At 32.7% G+C, this 10,762-nt stretch overlaps 1 pseudogene; it reads left to right on the top strand.

Annotated features, from left to right (window-relative positions):
• Positions 1 to 8,190: 8,190 nt before the first annotated feature.
• Positions 8,191 to 9,872, top strand: LOC120614792 (piggyBac transposable element-derived protein 4-like; annotated as a pseudogene).
• The last annotated feature ends 890 nt before the right edge of the window (positions 9,873 to 10,762 follow it).

Below are 10,762 nucleotides of genomic sequence, written 5' to 3'. Positions count from 1 at the left end.
TACTTAAAATAAATAAAAATAACTGAAGTCTTGTGATATGGAATACAGTCAGGAGTCAGATTGGTTTTGTACTGTCATTTGATGAGAGAACACTTGAATGCCTATTATGAGATTCTATGTTATAATTGATTTTTCATTACATACTCCTGTACTAACATTGGTATAAAAAAGCAAAGTCAATTATTTCTGCATATTTGAGCCATTCACTCTTCCTCATCCATTTGAGCCTATTTTGTAAAGAACATTGATTTTTTAAAAGATTGATTTTGTTCTTGATAAAGTAAGCACATATACAATTAAAATAGCATTTTAGTATTATAGGAATACAGTCGTATTGATTATGACTAATAGAAGTAGAATCCATATCTGCCTTCTAGTTTTGTTGGATTAGAAATGGATTTTTAAAAAAGAAACGCTATCAGGCATTTTATAACAACTTGGTATTAGAACTTTTAAAATTTATAGATTGATGCTTTAAAATAAGATCCATCTACATCCTTTACCTGATATGGAAATGAATGACCAACAATGTCCTTACTTCTATGTTTATTTAACTAGCTAGTATATATCTTTATAATAGTTTTACTAGTATATAATGATATACCTTCTCTAAAACATGTCCCTTAAATATAAAAGCTTGACAAAAATATAACCAAGAAAGAGTCAGAACAAGAAAATAAAAGTGAAATTAAAATAGAAAGTCAGCAAAAAAACTGTCTAAGAATGGGATTCAAAGGCGCAATTCCACTGACCTTGGGCAAAGGAATTTTGTTGCATTGGTGCTAAAGTTCAGGAGCAAATGTTAAACTATTAAAATGTAATTTTATGAAATACAAAACTTCTTGTCATCTATATTGCTTTTGTACAGAATAAAAACATTCTTATTAACTTTAAAGATTTATCTAGTAAAACAAAATCTATCTTTGTTTGTCAATAGTCTTGATTGACAGATGGTGGCTGAAGATATACAGCATATTATGACCATCAATAACCACTGGATATGTGTCCTCTACATTCTCACTGTTCCTATATTGCCTATACGGTTTGGAATCTCCATAAGTGGAACCTTTCTTGACTCAAGTTTGGGAGAGGATTTTGAAGAGGTGCTTCTAAGAGATTAAGTAGGAGCTTAACTTCCATCATTAGGCAATTCAGTCTAGGAAACCATCCTGATGCTTTCACACAGCTCCACAGGGCTAACCTAGATTGTATCTCCCATGCACTATTAATGTAGGTTACAGTAGCTAATGATTAGAGGTTTCATAACAGAGAGGATGAAAACTTGGAAATGGAAACGTACAATCTGCAGAGAGACAGCTGACAGGGTGGCATATACATATCTCTTTCCTAACTGGAAAAATAATACCTAAATGCTTAGTTTGTTTACCTTCACTTTACACTGTCATTAGTATGGTTATTACAAAATACAACTATTAATGGTTATTCTAAAATACAACTATTAATCATGGGATTTCAAAATTTTAAATCCTTCGGATAGCTCTTAATCAACTTGAAGTAGACATTTCTTAGCAAGAAATACAAAGCTGTCTGCACCAACTCCCACCATATCCACATACATAAGCCCATATTCCAGAACATGCTGCTCTGATGCATTTGCAAGTATTGCTCCCTCTCTGTTCAATGTGTTTTCACCAATTTCCTCTGTGTGTTGAATTCCAGTCATCAATCAAAATTCAGCTGAACTAACACCTCCCATTGGAAGCCTTCCATAATAGTTTCTCTTCCTAAGCTAAGAGAGACATAAATTATACAAAGATCATTGTGATAGCTGCCATAAAAAAAAGATGTAGTCAAAACTTTCTGGTGGTTCAGATTAGACAAATCATTTCTCACTCCAGAGATTTGTCCAAATTTATGGAGTGGTAGGTCTTTGAGCTGTGGAGATTTGATAAGTAGATATGAGACACAGTGGTGGAGACAAAAGCTTCTGAGCTAGAGAAAAGGTTGAAAGCAAGTTTGGCATTAGTGGAAGGAATCTGCATTTTAATCTTGAGGTTAGTAAAGATATTCAGAATGTTATTGAGCAGGAAAAAGACCTAATCATAATTATCCTGTGGAAATAGTAACATGGTAGATATATACAAAGTTCATTTGTATCAGAAAGGATATGTAATATGTGAAGACCAGATGTAAAATTATTGTTATGTTACAGAAAAAAAGTTTCCAACAACGATAATGCTCAAATGAAAAGGGCAAATTATCAAAGGTTTTAGAAACTGAATGAATGAGATTTGTCATCTTATTAGATTGAAGAGTGAAATTGAAAGTGTAGAGAAAATGACCTCTTTCGAGTCTAGATGAATAGGATTATATCAGGGGCAAGTAAATAAAAAAGAATTAGGGATTGTCAAGCAGGGAGATAGATGATGACTTTAGTTCTTGTCATAAAAACTTTGAGTTTATGGTAGCATGTGCTACTAGAAGAAACTGGGAGGCAATTGAAAATGCATCCTAAAGTTTGGGAAAGAACTCAAGGTTTAAATACATATATGCATGCATGCATACATACATGCATACACACATATTATAAAATAAATATATATCATATATATGTATGTGTATATTTGATCATAGTTTTCATAGTGGCAATGAGAAATTATAGATATTTGAGAGGAAGAGAAAGGGATGTAAAGGTAAATAGGGAAAGAACCATGTGTATATAGTATAAAAGAAGCCATGTAAGAATACTTTCAAAAGAGCAACTATGATCAACCCTATCTAATGACTAAGATACCATCCCTTATTGAAAAAATATTTTAAGAAAATAGTTGAGGCAGGATTAGAATTTGTGTCTCTGAATTCTAAGTTCTTTTTTGAAAATACCACACAGTGCAATATCACATCCAGTTTTTCAGAATTGTAGGTTTGCTCTGGAATTCGAAGCTTTGGTCATAAATTTATTCTGGGCACTGAGACAGGTTAATGCAAACTTGTACAGTTTAACTTTTTTCCTTGTGATCTAAATGCATCTGGGGATGATGTGACAGGTAGTAGGTAGAGAAGATTTGTAAATATATGGAAAAGAAAGATCAATATACCAAGTTGACATTCAAATGTATGTATGTGTAGTTCATTTTAATGACAAGAAAATACATAATTATAATTCATTTTTATATGAGATATTCAGAATGAATGCCTTGATTATGTTTGTGTTAATTTTATCATTTAAGCTTTTCAAAATTGTTCTAAGAATATTTGTTTTTTTAATAAGGTAAATCATAGAATCCATGCTTTAGGAAGCCTGATATATGGCATGTGTACAAATTAAAATGAGATAAACCTAAATAAAAAGCAGAATTTTATTTTACTTTTGCAAAATTTAGCAGCCAGCATCATAAATGGCCTGAATCCATTACATTCACCAACACACTTACCTCTTCTGATGTCATAATGTATATCTAGAACTATAAATATAGATATGGAAAATAAAGTAAATTACTAAAACTATAGGGTTTATTTTTTTTTTTTAATTTATGACATGTAATACAGCAATAATTCAAAATCAAATTTCTGGAACTGTCCAACTATGTATTTGCATTCTATTTCAATGCATAATTTAGAGTGTTTCAATCTTACTATCATAATATTTCTTTGACATTAAATTTATCCTTAAACTTTCTCATGAGGTAATCCAAATAATTTGTGTGGATAAAAAATAAAGCATACTCTGTTGTATTAGCCCTTTACAGTTCTGCAGAGTACAGCAATAGGCCCTATGGAAATATAGAGAAGAATTAACCTTCCTTCTGTGGTTTTACACTCAAGCTGGTTGATCCTCAGAAAGTGGCTTAGCTGTTAGCTGGTGGCTTATGCCATTTATAGAAGTATATATACAGAGCTAATTTTTGCTCAGGACTTTATGTCGCATCCATTTCATAATATTTTCATCTTTGAATTTTCCTAAGTTTTATGATACTGTCACCCGAATCTCTTTTGGACCCAGATAAGTCACTGAAATTTATAGCAAGTGTATTTAACATAATACATATACAAGTGTACTTAACATAATATTTGTGGTTTAGAATCTATGATAGTGATATATGTTTTATAATTGTTTTAAAACATTGTTAATAACACTCTCTAATTGTTCTAACAGAGAGAGATAGGGAGAGAAGGGAGGGAGATCACATGGGTATTTCCTTAGTAGTACATGGCAAATATTCATGATTATAATTACTGTGCATTATTTTACAAAGTAATAAAATAATGGTATGTTATTCCTAATAATTTAGCAAATAAGTACGTTGTCATAAACCATAAACATTAAGGGCCTTGGAAATTTGGAAAACTACAACTGCAGTGATAATAACAATAGTACTTAAAGGGCAAATGACTGAGAAAAATCCCAACACAAATGAGTGCTTGCATGTGTGGGTTACATGTCATGATTCATGTTATTGAAGATCAAGGAATGTTGAAAGAATAACAGACAATAAATAGAAAAAAGGAACCAAGTAGTTAGAGTAATTGTCTGTGCTTCTATGAATGGGATAAGATTGAACAAGGAACTATATCTTTGATCTATATTTACTTTTTTTTAAATTGTGAAAAATATTATTTTGGTTTAATTTTTCCAGAAAATTCACTACTGTTTTATGTTAAAATTATGTTATATTAGATCATTACATTACATTTCAATATAGTATGTATATTATATATACAATATATTTGATAATATTCTTTTAGATCAGTACATTCCTCAAAATGTTAGAATTCTTTTTTAAAGCACCTTTTCTGACATACATATATCATTTCTCACACCTCCACTAATAACAGCAATTCCTATCAAAGTTATGAGTAATATATTACTCTAGCTGTGAAAAATAACAACTTAGCAATACATTTACAACATTTTCAGTCCTGGCAAGGTAAGTATAGATTCAAAAACGGGAAAATAATTTCCCAGATGAATAAGAAGCTAACAATCTACATTGTGGTGAGTGTTTTAATTGAAGACTTTAAACCTTAACCCAGTGGGTTCTTTAAACAGTCTTATCTCAAAAAATAAAGAACAAATAAAAACAAAACAAAAAACAAGACATTCATGTATTCATAAAGCAAGCATATTCAATTTTCTGTTTAAAGAGTCTTCGTTTATTAATGCATAGTTTGGAAAATGTAACTCTATATACAATGGGTTTATTTTTCTGGTGAGACTAGTTACAGAACTGGACAATTTGAGCTGTGTAGAAGCACCAATGAAAAAACCTAGGCTATATACAGCACTTACATGAGTAGAGGCAAAAAATAACTAAAATAAACCATTCTTGCCATTCTCACCTTTCTAATTTAATAAAATAGATTTTATGTTGTCATTCGAAATCACTTTTGAATTAATGTCTCCTTTTAAATGATAATGTGAAACCTTGCAGATTATACCATTAAAATATTTCAATTTTATATTATTTTATAGAACAAACCAACAATAGCACATTTAAATAAAAAATTTATATGGAAAACACAATTTGCAGATTTAAATGTCTATATGAACCAAAGAAGTGAGTAAAACAGTCCGTAAAACCAGAGTCAGAACCAGGAGAGAGTTTATAGTCATAGGCCATGCAAGATATTACAGTAAACTAAAAATAACACACAGTGGTTGCTTAGCTACAACCAAACTTTACTAAAAGTTGGGCCCAATGTTGCTAAATCTTTTAATATTTTCAGAGAAAATTTAAATATCTGGATTTATATAATCTGTTGGATTTTTGAACAAGGTAACTTAGTCACATAACGTTAAAAGTAACAGACCTAAATGAAACAAGCAAGCAAAAACTAAAAGTCACCCTTTTGGGTTAATCCATATATCTCCAATGTGGCCTTCATGCTGGTAGTATACAACCTCTGACTATCCTATTTAATTTACAAAATTCGTCTTTGGCTTATGCATGTGCTACATACATATAAAAATAATTTTTAATATTCTGCAGCGAATATTGTCTAAATTCCAGTTTCATTTCTCTAATTTTCAATATAGATGTGGCATTTGAATCCTAGTATAAGAATCTCCTTCTTGATGTACTATTTTATCTAAAACTTAGGCAGTTAATAGTTCACATGTCTAGTACCTGTTTAGTTGCTATTGTTTTTCCCCAAGTGAACTAAATCAAACTTGCAAAGTTTAGTCTATCATTTGACAGAATAGGCATCTGCTTATAAGTCATGACCTTTGCAAAATTATGGGAAAATTACTGTTCTTCTATTTCTCATGTTTGTATCCAAGAGGAGTACAAGTGGCTACATTTAGTTGAATCAACTCCAGTGTCATAACAATAAAGGAGATTTTTTTCTCACATAAGAGTAAGTCAAAAAATGTATAGAGTTTGCTTGGAAAATTACCAGAGATCAAGGCTAGATCAAATGTCTTCCCTGAGTAATGTTAATTTGTAATTGTCACAACCACAGCATAGCTACTACACCTCAGGTATGAGGCCAAGATATTAGAAAGTAAGATGGAGGGTATATTAAAGGTCATAAGGTTCCTGACAGCCTTGTTAGTCCCTTTTAGTCAGGGAATCAATAGTTTTACTGGGACCCCTACTCAACATATGCCTCCTTGTATCTGGTTAGCTAGATCTGGGTTGTAAGATGTAAACTAGCTGCATGAGACTCTGGGAAGGGAATAATTTTTAACTGGGTACACTGCTACCCCAAACAAGACAGAATTCATTAGCAAGACAGAATATATCCTTGTCAGGCATCTAGCAATACCTGCATGCTATGGTGATTCTACTCATACATTTGGAAGTAGGGCTGAATTTCACAGCGAGAAGACTTCTGAGAGCCATTAATCAAGCTAAACACATAATGCTGCTGCTGCTTTTTTTCCTCCTTTATTCTTCTCTTCCTCTTCTTGTTACTTTTATTTATTTATTTATTTATTTATTTATTTATGAGTAAGGGAAAATTTATTAATCAAGAGGGTACCAACTGAGAAGACGGGAGACCTGGTGGTACCTCAAATGCATCTTACCAAAGTACAGAGTTCAGGCTTCTTTTATGTCAAAGTAAAGGTAAGTGGGAGAGACAAGAGGTGATTGACCACCACAGACATCTGGGTGCCAATAGAGGTCTGAGGAAGATTATACTAATTTATGTGAGTCTGGTCATGAATTTCCTACAAATCTTTAGTAAACACTCATGATTTTTATACATACTTCCCTTATCTCCCCCGTGAGACACCTTCTAGTAAGGAGCTGGTTTTATAAAAAAGAAAAAAACTCAAGTTGCATGTAGAATTTCTCTAATGATTAGCATGAATATATGTAAGACTAAGCAGAAGCAGGCTTGATCAAGATCAGTCAGAAAGGTTGAATATTTCACTGTGTTACAATTTCCTGTCTTTTTGTTCTTTCCTCGGTCTTGAGGGAAATGCAGCAACTAGGACCAGGTTCAATTAAGAGAGAGGATTAGCTTTAAAATGGAGTCAGATTTCTCTGCCCATTGTGCCCTTCTTACCTGCTCTTAAAGTTTCACATACCTACTTCTTCCATAATGGTCCCTGAGACTTAAAGGGGACATTCTGGGTGTTCAATTTAAACAAACAATAAAGAGTAACTTCTGTTATGAATTCCCACAGGACCCAAACCATAATGAGTTTGCCACTGTACACTTCCTTGGTCGGCTAACAAGAAATCTCAAGCAATCCTACTGTCTAAGGACTCACTTGCCAAGCACTCTAAGGTGGTCTGTTGGAGTCTTGGAGCTTAAGCTAAATGGCTGACTATGTGGGTTAAATTCCATATGATTTAATTTCCATCAGGTGGTCAGTAAATATTCTGTGTGGCTTACATAGCATCAGTCACTGAGACGAGCCAAGATGAGGATCCTTTGATAATTCTAAATTAATTTTTGCTCACACAATTAGAACAAGCCAGCTATAAATTAAGAAGAATGATGAAAAACATATTTAACCTATTTCCCATTTGCCCCGAGAATACTCACTGGTGTGCTTGTGGTTGCAGCTCTTACTCCCAGATAACTCATGGATTACAGTTTGAACCTTACCTCCAAAGTTTGCCATGAAATATCTCACTTTTATTATTATTTTTGCATCACTCTAGTATATCGATAGTCTTTGGAAACAAATGATATCATCCTATTTATAATATCCTGTTTTTAATAGTGGCATTTCCATTTACAAAATGTAGTAATTATCACTCGCTGAAAATGTCAAATCCTAGAAAATGTAGCATTTCTATGCATGATGTTTACATTGTTCTTGAACAGTTGTTAGCCAAAGATTCATTTGATGAAACTGATTTTTCTGAAATAGAATATTCTGATAATTTTTCATATAGTGCTTTGGAAGACAATATGGTGAGGCCTCCGTCCAATTTGGAATCTGATGGAAATAGCCCTATATCAGCTGACTCAGGTCACGCTCTGAAATGGTCAATTCATGTTATGATTCCATGTCAAAGGTATGACTTTACTGGCACACCTGGCAGAAAAGTTGATGTCAGTGATACCACTGACCCACTGCAGTATTTTGAACTGTTCTTTATTAAAGAATTAATTTCAAAAGTTACCAGTGAAATGAATGCCTGATCTGTCTTGTTAGCTTCAAAGCCATCTGGTCCAAAAGGATTTTCACAAATGGATAAATCGAAAGACACTGACATGATGAACTGAAAGTCTTTTTTTGCAGTAGTGTAACTGCAAGGTATTATGCAGAATCCTGAGTTGGAGATGTTTTGGTCTACAAGGCTTCTTTTGGATACATCTTATCTCGGGCAAATCATGACTGGTGAAAGATTTTTCCTTTTGCTTCGGTGCCTGCAATTTGTCAACAATTCTTCCATATCCACTGGTCAATCAAAGGACCAGACTTCATTGCAGATTAAACCTGTTTTTGACTTTCTCGTAAATAAGTTTTCAACTATATATACTCTAAACAGAAATACTGCAGTCGATGAACCACTGATGCTATTCAGATAGTTATGAAGCAGTACACTTCAATGAAATGAACACGATTTGATCTCATGTGAAAGTCAATTTGGTTATGTGTGAAAGGCACTTGTTCACACAGAGCCCAGTATGAATTTGAATGATTCAGCTGATGGTCTGAAATATTTGCACATTGTTCTTACTTTAGTCAGTGACCTTCTTGGCCAAGGATGTTGTGTCTTCCTTGATAACTTTTATACATCTCCCATGCTTTTCAGAGAATTACATCAAAATAGGATTGATGCATTTGGGACAGTTCATTAGAACAGAAAATAGATGCCAAATGATCTAAAAATGTATATATTGCAAAGAGGACGACTGTGGTGAACTTATGACACTGAAATGGTGTGACAAAAAGGAGGTGACAATGTCATCAACATTCCACAATGATACTGTGATTGAAGTAAACAACAGAAATGGAAAGAAAACTAAGAAGCCATGTGGCATTGTAGATTATAATAAGAATATGGGAGCAGTGGACTCAGCTTATCAGATGCTCACTTTTTATCCAACTGAGTGCGAAAGCCACAGGTTTTGGTACAAGAAATTCCTTCGCCACCTTCTAAATATTACAGTGCTGAACTCCTACATCCTGTTCAAGAAGGACAATGCTGAGCACACAATCAGCCACGAAAACTTCAGACTGGCGTTGATTGAAAGAATGCTGGAATAGCATCATGAGCAAGGGCAGCAACATTTTCAAGGTCATCAGTGCTCTGATAATATCACAGCTATTCTTCTGTCTGGAAGATATTTCTCCAAGAGCATACTACTAGCATCAAGGAAACAGAATCCAAATGGTCAATGCAAAGTTTGGCAAGAAAATGCAGAGAAAAACGTAATATTTTTGTGTGAAATGTGATGTTCTGCTTTGTGTTCCATATTTTGAAATTGACCACACCAAAAAAAAAAAAGACTAAATACTGATCATCATATACATTTCTATTACAATAGGATTAGAGACATGTTCTGTTCAGAAATAACTCCAAGAATAGTTTTATATTTTATTTTCACACTGAAAATCAGTCAGATTTGCTTCAACCTTAAAGAGCGTGTTTATGTGAAATGAAATTAACACTGGCAGCAAACTGGACTTTTTTTTTTTAAGTGGGAAATGAGTTAATTGGTCTACTGAATCTTCAAAAGGGGGATTTAGATAAATAGATCAACCTATGATATTGTTAGATGTTAACCAAATTTTTTGAAGTAAATGGCTGTTATTTTAAAAGGTGAAAGGTTATTTGAAACTTGACTTGAGAAGGTCAGATGTAAATTGTAAATTCCTCTAGGGCAAAATTTGGATCCATTATTCTTTTATAAATAGTGAGTTCTTTTTTTTTTTTTTTTTTTTATGGCTAAAAGGTCTCTGTGTCTGTCTATATATGTGGCTGTATACTATGTATATTGCAAATGTGAGATAATTTTCTACTTCCAGATGGTATTGTTAAAATGAACTTTGAAGGCAAACACTTCTAAGGATCGGGTATTCTAAAATTCTCAGAAATACAGAAACTAACACAAATGCTTTTCAGAATCATGTGATCCGGAAAAATACTTGATATTAAAGATGGTTTTGAGTTTGGTTTGATTAAATAGGTCATGTTATTTCTGTTGCAAAATTTGTCAAGAAGAAAAAAATAAATTTAAGTAGAGTAAAAATTTCTTTTAGGTTTAAAATGATTTTCTAAATTTCCTTCTATTTTAGAATCATATGGTCAACCCTTAAAAAGTCATTTATTATAGAAAAATAGAAATAAAGATGGTAAAGCACATTGTGTCTATTGGCAAACTA

Source organism: Pteropus medius, unplaced genomic scaffold, assembly GCF_902729225.1.
Source record: "Pteropus medius unplaced genomic scaffold, Ma_sr-lr_union100, whole genome shotgun sequence".
NCBI classification, from domain to species: domain Eukaryota; kingdom Metazoa; phylum Chordata; class Mammalia; order Chiroptera; family Pteropodidae; genus Pteropus; species Pteropus medius.
The sequence above is the reverse complement of the archived record's forward strand: the minus strand, read 5'-3'. Positions and strand labels throughout refer to the sequence as shown.